A 19,059-nucleotide genomic window follows, 5' to 3' on the forward strand; every position below is an offset into this window, starting at 1 on the left:
ATAAACGATGGAAGTCAAGAATAGCAATCAAGAATTAATTCATGTATTCCATAACATTTTTGAGCTTCTTTTATAAACCAGGCTTTTAAAAATTAACTACTAGAAACTGAAAGATTGTAAAATGAAGTTCTATGTTCAAAATTAATTTTTAGATATTCATGGGACTAAATACATGGAAAAATACTGTGACATCATTAATGAAAAAACAAACACATAACAGTAAAATATTATGAGGTCAGGAATAGGCTGGGCCCAGTGGCTCACGCCTGTAATCTCAGCACTTTGGGAGGCCGAGGCGAGCGGATCACCAGGTCAGGAGATGGAGACCATCCTGGCTAACACGGTGAAAACCCGTCTCTACTAAAAATACAAAAAATTAGCTGGGCGTGGTGGCAGCTGCCTGCCGTCCCAGCTACTCGGAAGGCTGAGGCAGGAGAATGGCGTGAACCCGGGAGGCGGAGCTTGCAGTGAGCGGAGATGGCGCCACTGCACTCCAGCCTGGGCGACACAGCAAGACTCCGTCTCAAAAAAAAAAAAAAAAAAAAACCTGAATATGAAGAATTAATTTACAAAAGGACTATGGTTTTTAAATATTCTAAAGATGTAGTCTGTCAAATTTCCATATACAAAAATGGAAAATAAATAAGTAATTATATATAATGTATTATAATTATGTCTATATATATGCAATATACATAAAAAGTTGAAAATATGAGTGTGCACAGGCACACATGAAAGTCTAAAAAGAATCTTTTGGTAACAATGCCTTGGCTGGAAGACTTAATTTTGGTTAAATAAAATACAGCAATCTAACCTCACCCAATAATTGCCACATGAAAATTATTTCTGCCAAGTCTATACTGATATCTATCTTCCTAAAATACAGTTGAATAGACATAACTTTCTCTGGCTTTTATTTTAACTATTGTCATACTTCTTAAACCATTCAGGCTCCTGTACCAAAATACCACAAACTATGTGATGATAAACAACAGTAATTTGTTTCTTACAATTCTGAAGGCTGGAATGTCCAAGATCATGGTGCCAGCAGATTCAGTGTCTGGTAAGAATCTGCTTCCTCTTAGACAGCTATATTCTTATCCTAACCTCATACAGTGGAAGGGGTGAGGGGTATCTTTTGACCCTCTCCTATAAGAGCAATGATTTTATTTGTGCAGATTCCACTTCTATGACATAATCACCTCCCAAAGGCCCCACGACCTAATACAATCATTTTGGGAGTGAAGATTACAACATATGTATTTTGGAGGGACATAAACATTTATACCATAGAGCCATACATATACAGGTTGAGCACCCTTAAGCTGAAAATATAAAATTCAAAATGCCCCATACTCTGAAACTTTTTGAGTGCCAACATGACACCAGAAGTGAAAGATTCACACTTGACCTCATAGGACTGGTGCATAAAATTATTTAAAATGTTACATAAGATAATGTTCAGGTTATGCACACATGAAATAAAAATGAATTTTGTGTTTTAACTTTGGTCCCATCCCCAAGGCTTTTCGTTATGTATATTCAAATATTCCCAGATCCCCCCAAAATATGAAATCTGTAAGAAACACTTCTTGTCGCAAGCATCTTGTATTGGGAATATTCAACCTGTAGTTGGAGGGCACTGACATTAAAAATTGCCAAACTTAGGTGCAATTTGCTAAAAGGTGGAGGAGATCTAGAACTAAGTTAATGACAAGAAAAGAGACCACAGAATTGAGTAGTATTTCAAATCAACATAATCTTTTTCTCATTTTTTTGAATTCACAAAAATTAAGGTAACGGGCAATTGCTAACATGTACTAAAATTTCCAGTGCTACCTACTTTACACATCAATTCCCAGTTTTTTAATAGAAACTGAATCTTCTTCATACTAAGCCCTGAGAGGCTGATGACTTTTAAAATAATAGCCCTTTTAAATATTGTCCTTGAAAAGCCAAAATAAAGCTTTGATTTTAAAAAAATGCTATATATGTATGTGTGCATGGATATGTATCTGTGTGTGTCTGTGTGTGTGTTTGTGTGTGTATGCCACAATAAAACAGGTTCACATTTGCTCGCTGTTTAGTAGAAAATGAAATATTTTGTTACTTTGAATAGCTTAGTTGAAAATGTTTAGCATTTCTAGTTGTGAAGCGTAAAAAAGAAAAGCCTTTCAATGCATACTACCTATTGTCTGGTCAAAATGAAGAGTGCAGTTATATATACCAATTATTTCATCAAAATATGTTACTTAGAATAGAATTTCTCAAGTTATTAGGCCATTGTAAATTCCTAAGATGTCTACTATATTTCCTTATTTCTGGGTACTGATTCTGAGACATTGAACCAAAATATCCCAAGAAGGGATTATGAGTCTAAGTTGTAATCATTTACGCAGGTGTCTTATTACTCAGATAAATTTGGGGACTATTTCTTCCTTAGTGGTTAATAAGAAAGGTATGGACGGAAAGAGAAACGTGCATTCAAGCATTGCTTATCAAATCAGATTTGTCAAATCTGATTTCTCCATAAGATCACTTGGGAAATTCTATAAAACCCAGATTTGGGGGCCTTGTTGTAGATGTACCTGTTTAAGAAATTTTAGGAATCATAATACTTTAAAAGCTTCCCAAATCAAATTTGTATTGAATTTGTCTGAATATATATGCGGGCTTTTTGGAGAGCTGAGATGAAAAATTGCTCTGATAAATCACTAAATTTGCATCATTTAGACTCCTAACAGTTTTTAATTTAATTTTATTTTATTTTATTAGAATACTTACATATTGTCATTTTGGATTTAATCCATTTTCTACTCTACACTGCTGTCAACTTTATCTTTGTCCACTCCCTATTTAATAAATATCTAGGATTCCTAAAGAAGTCCAAAACAGCTCAATATTTGCTCATCAATCTATTTATACATTCATTCTTTCAACAAAGACTTATTAAGTATATGTGTGGTTTTTTAGGAAATACTTATTGACTGATGAAACAAAAGACCAAGCCTATGTTCTCAGAGTGTTTTCTTTCTAGAGGGAGAAGACATAAAATCAGATAAACAATACCAACATATATTGATAAATAAATAGATAAAGCACAATTGTCATCATTTTCTTGATAGCTATAACCAAGCCAATTAATTACAGGTATAGCATTTGAAGCCCATAGAACTCGAGGAAGTCCACAAATTAGTTATATGGGGGATATATTAAACTCTGAAATTAAATGCAAAAAATTATGTATATATGTATGTTCAAAATTTTCTGTGGAAATTATCCATTGCTATTGTCAGATGTTCAAAGGTATCATTGTTACCCAATAAGAATTTTCTGATAGAAAATGTGTCTTACAAATTCAAAAGATTTCAGATCTCAGTCAGAGAGTGTATTAGTTTATTATTGCTGCTGTAACAAACTACCATAAACTTAGTGGCTTAAAACCACACCAATTGAGGGCAGAAGTATGAAATCAATTTCATTTGGCCAAAGTCAAGGTGTCACCAGGCTGGATACTTCTTGAGGCTCTGGAGGGATTCCATTTCTTTGTTTTTTCTAGCTCCTCTAAGTCCCCTATATTCCTTGGCCAGTGCCTTTTTCTCATCTTCAAAGCATATCACAAAGTGTTTGCTACTGCAGTCACATCTTCTATGATACACTCTGATTATCTGCTCTCTCTTAGGAGGACCCTCATGATTATATTTGGGACCCACCTGAATAATCCAGGAATATCTCCTCGACATCAACATTCTTAATTTAATCCCACTGACAAGATCTCTTTTGCCATATAAGGTAACATTAACAGATTCTGAGGATTAGGGTGTGGACATTTTTGGAAGGGAGTAGCATTATTCAGTCTACCACAGTGGATTAAGGAGGTATTTAGGGAAGGCAATTACATAATTTATAACACTAAATCATAAAATCTAGGTGGTCATCTTCTTTATGTTGATATACAGTCACAGGTACCTTTTTACAGATGTAATATAGTTTACATCAAGGATTGGCAAGCTTTTTCTAAAAAGTAACTATTTTAGACTTTGTGGGTAATGTTATGTCTAGTGTAACTGACAAACCCTGCCACTGTACTGGGAAAGAACCCATAAGCAATACATAAATTAATGAATAGGAATATGTTCAAATAAAACTTTATTTACAAAAACAGGAAGTGGGCAGCATTTGACCCATGGCCCAGAGTTTTCTGATCCCTGGTTTAGATAAGTATAAACATGTTAAGCATTTAGTGAGAAGCTATTTTATGTGATATTCTTTGGTAATAAGGTTGTAACATGTTTAATAACCTGGTCTTTGGACACAAACACATTTGGGTTCAAAACTCATTTTCATCACAAGCATTATAAAATTACAGAAATTAATTAGCTGTCTAAACATAACCCCATCTGTCACATAGTCACATTTACTTAACTGGGTTATGTTTCTAAGATGTGATATTATAGGTATAGAACATGTTCCTGAGGTTGGCAGATATTTAAGTGCCAGTAAATATTTTATATTACATTCATGCATAGATGCTGGGGTATAACAATATTTCACTTGACTGTAGAGACATACATACAGATCCAGTCAATAAAACAGTACAAAGTGTATTAAATTAAATATGGGGTAGATAATAGTAATAAAAGAAGTCACAGCTGATATTTAGCTGTGTATTTGAGTCCTTAAATGAGGTTAAAATTGCTTAATAATTGTTGGAAAAAAATGCTAAAATTTTGACTTTAAAAAAATTCCTAATATTATAGTAAAAATAATAAGGTATATAATTCTGATTTAACAATAATTCAAGTTTTTTTAAATTTTATTACTATTATACTTTAAGTTTTAGGGTACATGTGCATGACGTGCAGGTTTGTTACATATGTATACATGTGCCATGCTGGTATGCTGCACCCATTAACTCGTCATTTAGCATTAGGTATATCTCCTAATGCTATCCCTCCCCCCTCCCCCCACCCTACAACAGTCCCCGGTGTGTGATGTTCCCGTTCCTGTGTCCATGTGTTCTCATTGTTCAATTCCCACCTATGAGTGAGAACATGCGGTGTTTGGTTTTTTGTCCTTGCGATAGTTTGCTGAGAATGATGGTTTCAGGTTTTAAGTCCATATACATTTTATTTAATTGGAAAACTAAAATTTAAAGTTTTTAATTTAAATTTTTATTGCTCAAGACGTACATTGGCTGGGCGTGGTGGCTCATGCCTGTAATCCCAGCACTTTGGGAGGCCAAGGAACGCAGATCAACTGAGGTCAGGAGTTCAAGACCAGCCTGGCCAACATGGTGAAACCCCATCTCTACTAAAAATACAAAAATTAGTCGGGTGTGGTGGCAGGCGCCTGTAGTCTCAGCTACTCAGGAGACTAAGGCAGGAGAATTGCTTGAACCCGGGAGGTGGAGGTTGCAGTGAGGCAAGATCACACCATTGCACTCCAGCCTGGGCGACAGAGCAAGACTCTGTCTGAAAAAAAAAAAAAGAAGAAGTACATCAATATTAAAAAAAATGGGCTTGAAAATGTATTAAAAGTCAAATCATCTTTCCTCTTATGATTAGAAATCATTTCAGACACTTTTCAAGGAGGATTCTATTTGAACTAGACAGTGCTGATTGGTGATTTGGTACATATTCTTCTCTAATTCAAAGGCCACAGTCCACTTATTCAAATTTTGGCATTATTCATGTCAAAGTAAATTTTGTACAGCCTCACATGAAGTAAAAAATTGACAGTGTCCAATAACTTTTCCTAGTTTATAATATGTTTAGGCTTACAGAAAAAGTATTCACTTTCATAATGAAAATATATGAAATTATTTTGACTAAACTATCTAAAATATCAAGACTTAAGAGAACAATGTAAATAACTCTCTATTTTTTCCTGCAACAGAGAGTTATTAAATGCTTTTCACCATTTTGATACTTATTATTCTACAACCATGAAAGCCAAATGAGGTTATTTCAAACTTACTTATATGAAGCATTTTTCTTAGTAGAAACTTCTTATCCCTCTGCTTGGGAATATAAATAATGTAGAGATTTTTTGGTTGTTGTTCTCAAATGCCAACTTAAAAAGCTACATATCCTCTTTTGCTTTCAAGTGTTTTATATCATATAATAAATTCTTCTCTTGAAGACATTATAAAAGTATTTGTTATACTATAAATCCAGTTCAGAAAAAATATACTTGAGCAACTTCTAAGAAGAAAATACCTGATTTAGACATTGAGTCTGAAATATTACTCTGACAATATTTGTATTCTAAAAAGTGATATGTTTGCCTAAGGAAAGTTCTATTCAATTGTTGTTTGAGTAATAACATTTTAATTTTACTAAATATTCTTAATTCTAAGCAATTCTTAAAGTTCTTTTGAGCACAGATATGATATAGAAAGATTATTCCAATTATATTTAGTAGGATAGATTACATTTTGAGAGATATCAGAGATAGCAAACAATTTCAAAACAAATTACACAATAGATTAAGTTAGTGGAGGTAGAAAATAGAGAAGCATTGATGGACAGAAGAGAAAAGTAGTTTTGAATTTCTCAGGGTACAGTGTTATGTCATTGTTAAAATTATCTTGGAGGAAGATAGGCCTGAATTCAGGGCCTTGCTTTTTATTTACTCATTATGAGAACATTGTAATGCTTTTATCTGAGACCAAGAACTAGTTATATAACCTACCTCATAAACACAGGAAAATGAAATGAGATACAGTGTGACAAGCAACTTGTACAATGTCTTTTAGGGGCTGGTAGTCGAGATAGTAATAGAATATCTAATGACATATTAATTGAATGGAAGAAGAAAAAGAAAAATATAAATTGAATGTGATTGAAGTTGCAGTTCTGTGATTCAGCCATTAAAAGAAACAGAAAAAGCTGGATGTGAAGGGAGTGATAAAGCAAAGAGCTAAACATAAGGCTAAAAATTTACTCTTATTCCTCTAACACCTTGCATTATTAGTTCTCACAATATTTTGACTATCTTTAATTGGACTTTGGTTATTCATCCTAATTAACTAATAAGCTATTTATTCTAAAACACGATTGTTTTTATTTAACACTAGGAATGCTTTGTCTCATATTTACTACCATAAAGAGCAGTTGGCTTGTTCCTGTCCACACAGGTTTACTTGTCATTCATTGCCTTCTGCTTTATTGATTAAATGACTTTTTGTGAATTTGTATTCAGTCCAGCACCTCCGTTTCTAAAAGATAGGGCCTAGAAAAATGATGCAGTTTCTGGGGCCAAATAGATTGTGGCACAGCTGATGCTTTGTTCAAAATCTATACCGATTGCAATAACTGGATCAATCATGTGGCTATCTGCATTGATTTGTAAGGCTGCTGACAATTTGAATCAGCTGTCATTTTGCATAGAAAACTGTTGCCAAAATCTATATGATTAAAATCAACTTTCTTTTAAATAGATGGTAAATAGTACACAAAAGACAAATCAGAGAAGGAAAAGTATAACATCTACCAACTGGAAAACTAATGCCACTATTTCATCAACATTACTATTCATACTAAACATATTTTCATTGCTAAGCCTATGGCACTATACAAGAAAGTTGAATATAATAAATATCAAAGAGTAGTTTTGAAGATATGAAGATAGCTAACAGTCATAATGAAAGATATTTAGAATGTATAGCTCTATGGAAAATACATAGTGAAATATATACAGACAGGAGTTATCAATTATAAAACCTTAACTCTTTAACATTGTTAAAAATAAACCTAATTGTGCCTGTGTCTTTTTTTGTTTACTAATATCAAGCACATATTCTTTCTAAAACATGTAAATTTATGTCTCAATTCTAGTGTCCAGGGAATAATTTTTCTATTTGATAAGACTATAAAGTCCAAAACAAAAATCTTCAGAAAACTGTTTCATGTCTTGCTTCTCACTATTGTTTGTTTAGCTATGAGAAATAATAATATATTTATCATAGAATTTTAAGAAGAGTTTAGTATGTTTCATAACTTTAGGTATCTCAAAAGTGTTTTGTGAGCAGTAGGACTAATGTGATATTGTTTATTTTTATTCAGGATGTATTAATTTCTTTTCATCATTCACAGCATAATATCTACCTCTTAGAGTAGCAACTTGAGCTCAAAATATGTACTTTATTTCCAGCAAAAACATCTTTAAAATAATTACATATTTCAATAAACAATATAAACTCTTTCCTTCCATTTTGTTAACTTATCTCTAATTATGAAATTAAAATAATCAAATTCTAAATATTTTATTTCTTTAAATATTAAAAAAGTTTTCACAAGTGAATGTTTCAGATGTTTGTCTCAAAAATGCTGTTTAAAAACTTTTCAGTCATATAATCATCAATATTTTAATTTTAAGCAAAGGAAATTATAACCACCATTACTATAATTCAAACATATATAGAAGTCACATATTCATATCTTATAGATTTTATTAAATTCTAATTTCAAAATTTGAAATGTTTAATGTACCAATAAATTAGTGGGAATAAGTAAAAGACAATTTTGGTATACAATATTAACTAAATACTTAATTTTCAATTTCTATTTAAATTTGTGTATATTTTACTTATTTTTCTCATTGAACTGAATTCAATGGGTATTTTCCAAATGTAAAATTATATCTTCAAGAAAACGAATCATGGGTGCTTCACAGACATCTTCCTATTAATTAATTTCCTTAAAAATTCAACATATTAGAGATTAAATATATTATTTACAATACTCACTTTCGATCAATGTTTTTAACCTTAAAATTTTTAACTTTAAGAAAAAAACTCTTAAAATATTTATATTTCTAATTACGGATTAAATATGACTATCACTAAAGGTTAATTTAATTTATGTAGCTGAAAATAAATTAACATAAAGCATAGAAGAGAGTATGAGAGGGCAACTTACTCCTTGTTTCTAAAACTGGAAAAGTGTGAAGGTCACAGCTTATATATTAATATATTCTATTATGTCATCTGTTGTAAACAAAGAATATTAAATACTCTTATTCATTTTCTTCTAATGAGCATATATTACTAAGGTGTCTAATGAATAGATAAAACATCTTTTTTCATTAAATATTTATTAAAATAATATTCTCTACGCTCACCAATTAAGGGACAATTTATTCCAAAAAGATAGCAGAGCAAACTCCAAAGAGACTGACTTGATTCGCTTATAAGCCTCTGGCTATCAAATCGATAATATTCCCTCCTGTTCTTTATTAGATAAATAAAAATAAAATAAAATACAATGTAAACCAAAGGAAGTTATTCAAAGCTAAATTGAATGCAAAAATTTTTATTGAATTCCATATTAAATTCAAAATCTTTAGTGATTTACTGAAAAGTGTCTATTTGTATTAAAGGCTCTATTCCTTTCTCGTAAATGTGTGTAAAAAAGTCTAATAATTCATTTATATCAAAATGCTAGACAACTCCAAAATATTAAACAGTTTTTCACTCTCTCTTCCTGTCTCTTTCTCTCTCTCCCTGTCTCTCTCATGCACACACACTCATGCGTATACACGGATTTAACTATGCACAGTAGATGAGTAGAATTATTTAAATTAAAGCAGATAATTTCTGTGTAGTTGTTCTACAAAATTACAAAGATTGTTATCAAGAATAAGACATCGGAGGTAAGGATTTACTATAATAAGCATAAGTAACAGTTATAGGTACATAGATATAAATATACATAAAAATAATGGGTAAATTATACATGATGATAATGAAGGTAAATAGATAATAGATTTTTACGTTTATATTCTTTAGAAACTGTTTACTGTTTTATAATTTGAGTTTAATTTATGTTCATAATTGATTCCACCACAAGTATTTATCAATTGTTTCTCTTTCTTAATGTTTTTTGGGAGAAAAAGCAAATATCCTTTCTTTCTTTTCTAAATAAACTGACAAAGCAATACACGTTTATGGAAAAATGTTTATAGGGAAGGATTTCAGTTTTTCTTCAAAGCGGGAAATGGGTGCCCTCTGCTGTCGATTTGTAGGTTATTTTAGCCAGTATGATTCTGCTATATGTGAAAATATTCAAAAGTGTAAAAACCTATTATTATATTGTATTATACATTCTATGCAAATAGAATATGTTGTATTATATATAAATAATAAATAATATTTAATGTATAAAGTTGATAAATTTTTCAAAATCAAGATTTGGTTCAGTTACATGAAAGATGAATTAGCTGAGGAGTTGGAAGAGGGGATTATTAATTGTTTGTAAGTATTTATACAATAGAAAGCAAAGACGACAAAAGCCCAAAGCTTTTAAATGAATAAAAAGCAAAGAATTCAGTTTCAGGTGAGTATTTATTTTTTAAAAAATAATTATCCAATGTTTCACTACCATCTGCACCATCAATAATACATAGCACATGGAGTATTTTTTCTGAGTAGTTTATTAGAATAATACAAACGAATATCACAAGAGTTAACTGATATTTATTTTTTTCTATTTTTTCCTCATTCTCTCTCAATCGCGCAGAAATGCTTTTTTCAAAAAAGCAATGTGAATGTTATGCAATAAATTATAAATGTAAGGAAAACTTTCTCATCCGTTTAATTTTCAGATTGTATAACATACGTTCAGGTCTTTTATTTGATTTAAATATTATAAATTAGGAAGTTTAATATATAACAAACCAAAAAAACTCCCATTTAATGAACATAATTATAACAAAGTATTTAAATACATTTAAAACTATCCTCCTCCTGAAATTACTCACATTTTTTAAACACTTGAGTATTTACTTAATAGTTATTTATTATCTATCTATAAGGCAGTTACTCTAATAAACCTAAGAATAAAGCCATGAGTTAGGCAAGGATCCTGGTGTCAAAAAGCATGTGTTACTATAATATGGTTTAGTTATACTACCTAAAATATCACCAGCCATTATATATGAAAATATAGAGTATTTTTTAGAAAGTACATACATACCAAAATTTTATTTCTCAACCCAAATATTAGCTCCACTCCATGTTGAAATTCACTGCAGGTGTAGATATATTGAGATATATGTTATGTGTGTATGGGTGTATATATATGTGTTGGGGCGGGGGAAAGATAAAGCGAGAGAAAGACAGAGACAGAAAGCAACTGAGAAAGAAACAGAGAGAGATTCCGATACATGATTTCTGAATATAACTTTTTTACCAATAATTCACAAATTCAAAAAAAGACAATATATTTATTATCGCAGTACTTATCCACAAAATTAAATATAATCTCTTTCAAATGTTTTATTTATATACAAGTTAGAAAGAAATGTTCTCCTCTTAATTGATCTCAAATAATTTGCCATGCTTTCTAATAATTAGACATAACAGACATCTTTAATAAATTACTCATTTTTGAGGTATAGATTTTCTGAATCTTTTTTAACCAATAAGAAACTACATTTCAAACTATAGTCTCCTTTTTCTTAATGTCTTAAGAAAGATGCCCTCAAATTTCACTGCCCATTTACTTTGATGTACTTTAGCCCCAAGGTACATAAAATCCATTACACCATGATTTGATGCAGTGAAAAATTCATTAAAGAAATATGAACTCTGAATAAAAGTATTTCAAACAAGAATTATTTTAAATAAATCATTGTGTGGCAGAGAAGTGAATTTAATTTTCCTAATAAGATAACAGAAAGTGATCCATCAGTGGAAAGATAATAGACTACTAGTAAAGAGACGTATACTTCAAAAGTATCAATTAGTGACAACCAAAAATGACTGTATCATACATAGAAATGAAAATAATTTAAAAGAAAAACACATTCAAATGATGTTGCAATATACCTGTGGACCCAAAATTTTGTTTTGATAGGGATTTCACAATTTTCAATGGGTTCTCTGAGAAAAGAGTTTTTAAAAATACTTTAATTATTTAAGATTTTTGTAATTTGTAGATCTATATATTTATGGGGTACATGAGATATTTTGATACAGGCATGCAATGTGAAATAAGCACATTGTGAGAACATGTGATGTTTCTCTTTCTGTGCCTGGCTTATTTCACTTAACATAATGAGCTCCAGTTCTATCCATGTTGTTGCAAATGACTGGATCTCACTTTTTTTATGGCTGAATAGTACTCCATTGTGCATATGTACCACATTTTCTTTATCCATTAATTCGGTGATGGCCACTTGGGTTGCTTCCAAAAGTTAGCTATTGTAAAGAGTGCTGCAACAAAGAGGAGTGTGGATATCCCTTTCATATACTGTTTTCCTTTCTTTGGAGTATGTATGAAGCAGTAGGATTGCTGGATCTTATGGATTGCTCAATTTCTAGTTTTTTGAGAAACCTCCAAACTGCTCCCCATAGTGGTTGTACCACCAACAGTGTACAGGATTCCCTTTTCTCCGCGTCTATTGCCTGTCTTTTGGATATAAGCTATTTTAAATGGAGTGAGATGATAGAGTACAGTACTTTTGCTTTGCGTTTCTCTGATGATCCATGTCATTAAGCACTTTTTCTTTTCTGTTTTTTTTTTTTTTTTTTTTTTTTTTTTTTGAGATGGAGTCTCGCGCTATTGCCCAGGCTGGAGTGCAATGGAGCAATCTCGGCCCACTGCAACTTCTGCCTCCTGGGTTCAAGAGATTCTCCTGCCTCAGCCTCCTGAGTAGCTGGGATTACAGGCGCTCGCCACCACGCCCAGCTGCTTTTGTATTTTTAATAGAGACGGGGTTTCACCATATTGACCAGGCTGGGCTTGAACTCCTGACTTCAGGTGATCCACCCACCTCGGCCTCCCAAACTTCTGGGATTACCGGTGTGAGCCACCGTGCCTGGCCCATTGAGCACCTTTACACATGCCTGTTTGCAATGTGTGTATCTTTTTTTGAGACATGTCTATTCAAATATTTTAAATATTTTGCCCGTTTTTAAAAATCAGACTATTAGGTATTTTTCCTATAGTGTTGTTTGAGCTCCTTTAAATGTTCTGGTTAATAATCCCTTGTCAGATGGGTAGTTTGCAAATATTTTCTCCCATTTTGTGGGCTGTCTCTTCAGTTTTTCTATTGTCTCCTTTGCTGAGCAGAAGCTTTTTAACTTGATGTGATCCCATTTGTCCAATTTTGGCTTGGTTTCCTGGCTTGTGGGGTATTGCTCAAGAAATCTTTGCCCAGACCAATGTCCTAGAGATGTTCCCCAATGGTTTCTTGTAGTAGTTTTATAGTTTGAGGCCTTAGGTTTAAGTCTTTAATCTATTTTCTTTTGATTTTTGTGTATGGTGAGGGATGGGGATCTACTTTGGTTCTTTTGCATACGGATATTCAGTTTTCCCAGCACCATTTATGAAGATATTGTCTTTTCCCCAGTGTATGTTCTTGTCACCTCTGTCAAAAATGAGTTTTCTGTATGCGTGTGGATTTGTTTCTGAGTTCTCTATTCTGTTCCATTGGTCATGTGTCCGTTTTTATGCCAGTGTCATGCTGGCTCTGTAGCATAACTTGAAGTCAGGTAATGTGATTCCTCTGGTTTTGTTCTTTTAGCTTAGGATAGATTTGGCTATTCTGGTCTTTGTGGTTCCATATAAATTTAAGGATTGTTTTTACTATTTCCGTGAAGAATGCTATTGGCATTTTGATAGGGATCATATCAAATCTGTAGATTGCTTTGAGTAGTATGAACATTTTAACTATATTGATTCTTCCAATCCATGTACATGGAATATTCTCCCGTTTTTTGGGGGTCCTCTTCAATTTCCTTTATCAATGTTTTTATAGTTTTCATTATAGAGACCTTTCACTTCTTTGATTAATTCCAAGGTATTTAATTTTATGTGTAGCTTTTGTAAATGGGATTACTTTTTAAATTTCTCTTTCACATTGTTCACTGCTGGCATATAGAAATGCTACTGATTTTTGTATGTTAATTTTGTATACTGCAACTTTACTGTATTGTTTTTCAGTTCTAATAATTTTCTTGTGAAGTCTTTAGTTTTTTCCAAATATGAGATCATATTATCATCAAGTAAGGATAATTTGACTTCTTCCTTTCCAACTTGGTTGTCCTTTATATATTTCTCTTGTCTGATTGTTCCAACTGGAAATTCCAGTAATATGTTGAATAAAAATGGTGACAGTGGGCATTCTTATCCTGTTCCAGATCTTAGAGGAAAGGTCTTAAGGTTTCCCCACTCAGTATGATACTAGATGTGGGTCTGTCTGTCATATATGGCTTTTATTATACTGAAGTATACTTATGTCATCCCGTTTTTTGAGGGCTTTTATCATGAAGCGACATTGAATTTTATCAAATGCTTTTTTCAGCATCAATTGAAAAGATCATACGTTTTTTATCTTTTATTCTGTTATACAATATATCATGTTGATTGATTTGCGTATGTTGAATCATCCTTGCATCCCAGGGATAAATTCCACTTGGTCATGATAAGTGATCTTTCTAACGTATTGTTTAAGTTTTTTGTTTGTTTGTGTGTTTGTTGAGACAAGGTCTTACTCTGTCACCCAGGCTGGAGTGTAGTGGCATAATCATGGCTCACTGCAGCCTCGACTTGCTGGGCTCAAGTGATTCTCTCACCTCAGTCTCCTTCGTAGCTGGGACTGCAGGCACGCACAACCATGCCTGGCTAATTTTTTGTACTTTTTGTAAAGATGGGGTTTTGCCATGTCACCCAATGGTCTTGAACTATTGAGCTCAAGCAATCTGCTTGTCTTAGCCTCCCAAAGGGCTGGTATTACCAGTGTGAGCCCCTGCACCCAGCCTATTTTGTATTAATAAGTTGTGTAACTTCTTTTGGGAGGCATATTCTGTATTTAACTTTTTCATATTGTTTGATGTAGTCACATTTATATAGTTTATGGTGTATATTAATAAATTAGTTTTTCCTTTTTAAGTTTCTGTTCTAAGTTGTCATTCAACTACCTTCTGATACTTACATATGCTTTATTCCTTAAACATTAATCATAAAGTACACGAATAAAAAGAATTAATTTTGACATTTATCATTTATTATTTATTATTACAAAATAAGTATCCTTTAAGGAAATATTAATATTAACTAATGCAAGATCTCATGCTGTTACATTACTGCCATAGACAGCTATATAGTCATTACTTTCTATGGCAGTAGGAGTTAAAAGTATAATGCTGTTCAAATTACTATTCTTGTACAAATTTTCTTTAAAAAGCCAGCGTATAATGGCTTAAACAGTATTAGGTTTCATATAAAAAAGGAATAAGAAATGCTTAATATGTCAACTCAACAATCTCATAGATGCACAATTATTTCCAAATATGACGAGCATTCAGGCCCCTTCAGTAGTTTTCCCTCTCAGATTATACTTTGACTAGACTTAGCATCTCCAGCAATCTGGTATTGGTATGTCTGGTGATCAAGGTTACTACCTATGAATTCCTATCAGTCAAAATGTTAAATATTGCAACCTAGAGAGTGAGGCAGTATCATTGGGAAGCAGAGAACCTCTCTTTACTCTCTTTAGCTGTTGTACAAGTGCAAGATAAAGACCAATAACGTTTTGCATAAGTGTTAATACAAGCTGTTTCAGTCCAGCCTCCTTGTGCTCTGGCCTCAGTGCCTTAACTTACTCCCTCCGGCCCTACTCCTCTATTTATGTGTCCTGAAATTGACTAGCTTGCTAATTGGTTGTAGGTCCCAAAGGTCGAGAGCTATGAAAAACTGTATATACATATTTGCCATCCCTAGTAATATAATGATGTTCTTAAGATCCTGAGACTACAGTCTTTCAGCTTCAGAGGACTAGCTTTAGTTTCTTTTAGTAGTAGTTATAACTAAAACTTTAACCTCTCTGAGTGTCAGTTTCCATCTTTGTAAACTTAGGAATTGCTCTGTAATTCACTGATATAGTTTATCTAAAGTTCCTGACACAAAATAAGCCATGATATAAGTTAGCTATTATTAATTATTGTTTTTCTTATTGGCTTTTCATTTGACTACTGAAAAGTCTTGTATTTTGGGATATACAGCAAAATAAATGAGGATACTTGGAGTTATCTATACAAATGGGCTCTAAGGGTTTTTTGTATGACAGATTTTTAAAAGTATAACAACTTAAAATTCATAGAAATTTGGAGGTGTATAGAAGAAATTCAAGTAAAAATAAATAACTTACCTTGGTTTATAATATATACATATGTATATTATATACTATATATACATTATATATGTATATATGTATATATAATATATGCATACTATATATTATACTATATATACAATATATAATATATAATATGAAAAGTTAAATACACATACATATATACATACTATATGTACAGTATATATAATATATAGTATAATATATAGTATATGTATATATAATATATACATACTATATATTATACTATATATACAATATATAATATATAATATAAAAAGTTAAATACACATACATATATACATACTATGTGTACACTATATATAATATATAGTATGTATATAGAGTATATAATATATGTATATATAATATATACATACTGAATATTATATATTGTGTATATATAGTATATAATATACAGTATATATAATATATACATACTATATATTATATATAGGGTACCCATAGTATGTGTATATGTATGTGTATTTAACTTTCTATATTATATATTATATATGTATATATAGTATCAGAAAACTTTACCTCTAAACTATCGTATTACAAAACTGTTCTATGCCTGGGATGTTGAGTGGTGGAAAATAATCTTTCCAACTCGGCATCACAATTTGTCCTCTAGTTTCTGAAGCATTACTCCTGAATCCAGAATCTCATAATATTTAATTAATATATCAGCTTCTTTTGGTCCTAACAGGAGTGTAGAAACAGGTCAGATTTTCCAACACTTATTCATTCATTCAACAAGTATCTGTAATGTTTTTAAGTCTTTTATATGCTCTGATTAAGCAATGGTAAGCAAAACACAACTACAAGACTCTCAATTGTTACAGAGATAGCTATCCAGAGACGAAAAACAAATGTTAAATAATAATCCTTAAATAACTGTTTATTCTCTCCCAGTCTGTTCAACAGATATGTATTCATTTCATTCAACACACATTTATTTGGTTCCTGCTCCATGTGTTGCCCATAGAGATAAGATTAAAACAAAAAGCCTCCACCAAATTGGAGCTTAAATTCTAGTGAAAAAGACAATAATAAACAAATTCACGAATAAATATGTAACATCGTAGGTGACAAATTACACGGAAAAGATAAATATGCTAAGGAAGGTAGAAAATGTAAGTGGTTTGTAATTGCTAAATTAATTCGTATTAAATATGAATAAGGTAATATTTTTATAAGTGCTATAAATAAAAACATGGGTATCTTAAAAGACAGAAGAAAATGACAAAGAGGATTTACTCATGGTGGAGAAACTAGTCTGTTTCATCCATTAACATGTAGACTTTGGATCTCTGCCAGCCATTGTTAATCATTGATCTCTGTGGCTAGATTTCTTAAACATACACAGAAGTTCAATAACTTTTGATGCCATGAGGAATTGTGTGGACTAAGCACTAGGTAGACATTTGTGTGCAGCAATGACTAGCTAGGTAATGTAAGTCTGCAGACCTTCACTTCTCCAGTGATTATTTCTTGCCTAACCTGTTTCAGTACTAACCTGCTTGGCTACATTGAGGTACTTCCTCTTGTGTTCCAACTCTGCCCCTCTGGCATGTGTTACTGTAGCTTGGCAGCCAGATTACAGTCCTCTCTTGGCTATCTTATTTCTCTTTTGAACTTATATATCTGAACTCAATTTCTAACTGCTTATTTGGTTTTACATTAGTTTCTCTTAATGCAGCTCTGGTTCTATCCTTAACAAATGCATGTTTATTTAGTAACAATAAATATTGTCCATTTGATCATTAATATGAACGGACTTACATTCTGTGGTCATAAAATGTCCAGAGTTTTATCTACATTGGTTGAAGAGGCCAACTGATCTTCCATCTCATCTAATTATTTGCATTTATTTAACATTATATCCTATTCCATATCTGCTTGAGTCTGTATTCATCAGTTAAATTCCGAGACATACAGTCCCTGACCATCCAGAAAGATCCTGTGCTCCAGCTGCATTTTTCACAAAATTCTATTTGTCTTCATTGCAGTACATTACAATTGCTATATTCCAATTTACAAACAGGAAAAATTATGCACCCAGTATGTGATAGATAATTGTTTAAATTAATAAATGGATAAATCAAGGTGCAGAAAAAAATGGACTCCCTCCAAAATTATTTCTTTTGTAGTTTGAAATGTTATTTTAAATGACGTATTCCAGCATTAAAATATTCCCACTCAGAACAGTCCTTTCTCCATATGTCTTACTACTTAGTATACCTATGTGCTGTATTAATAATACTTTAGCAACCAAATAGCAGAATGTGAGGATATGCCCTGCCTGGGAATATAAGCTTAGCTGTCCATCCAGAAAGGACATACAAGTTGGAAGAGTATCATTACTACATTTTGACTTTTAATCAACTGCCCTCACATTACCTGCACCATATTCTGTCTTCTTACCGTATATGGCATCTGTCTGCTTAAGCAAGAGTGGAGAAGATATTTTCTGTATGTTGCCACTGTTAGAAAGAACAAGTCATAGCTGCATGGAGCAAAGGTGAGGATTCGGGATTCTAACTGGTGTCCAAACAAAGTTTCAATCAATCTTCTTGTTTTCATATCTTCTCTCTTCACAAGTATTTAGGAGTTTCATTGGCAGAAACATTCTATTATTCTATGTGTAAATACACTTGCCTTGTGTTGCATCTCTAGGCAAGCAATTAGCTTTCAACTTTGTCTTCCCTACTAAAGTATCACTGTAAAGCAGACTCAGTAATTACGGATCCCAAGAGAGGACTCTCACTGCATGGAGAATAGCAAAGGTGATTATTATGCCAAGTACCAGAAACTGAAGTCTATATAATGATTCCCACTGCATCCTGGGCTACTGCTTATGTCCATCATGCACTAGTTACCTATTTATCTGAGTCCAGTGTGACAGAATTC

General features: G+C 32.1%; 2 long non-coding RNA genes across 3 annotated transcripts in view; one reads left to right on the top strand and one right to left on the bottom strand.

The window, feature by feature from the left end:
- LOC129532409 (uncharacterized) overlaps positions 1 to 19,059 on the bottom strand; it is a 267,623-nt gene that overhangs the window by 175,574 nt on the left and 72,990 nt on the right. The gene's annotated exons all lie outside the window — the stretch shown is intronic.
- Positions 295 to 3,792, top strand: LOC129532412 (uncharacterized). Its single transcript, XR_008678150.1, has 3 exons — positions 295 to 343; positions 951 to 1,063; positions 3,683 to 3,792. It is a non-coding gene; the product is annotated as an uncharacterized lncRNA (long non-coding RNA).

This window comes from Gorilla gorilla, chromosome 2, assembly GCF_029281585.2.
Source record: "Gorilla gorilla gorilla isolate KB3781 chromosome 2, NHGRI_mGorGor1-v2.1_pri, whole genome shotgun sequence".
In the NCBI taxonomy this organism is placed as follows: Eukaryota; Metazoa; Chordata; class Mammalia; order Primates; family Hominidae; genus Gorilla; species Gorilla gorilla.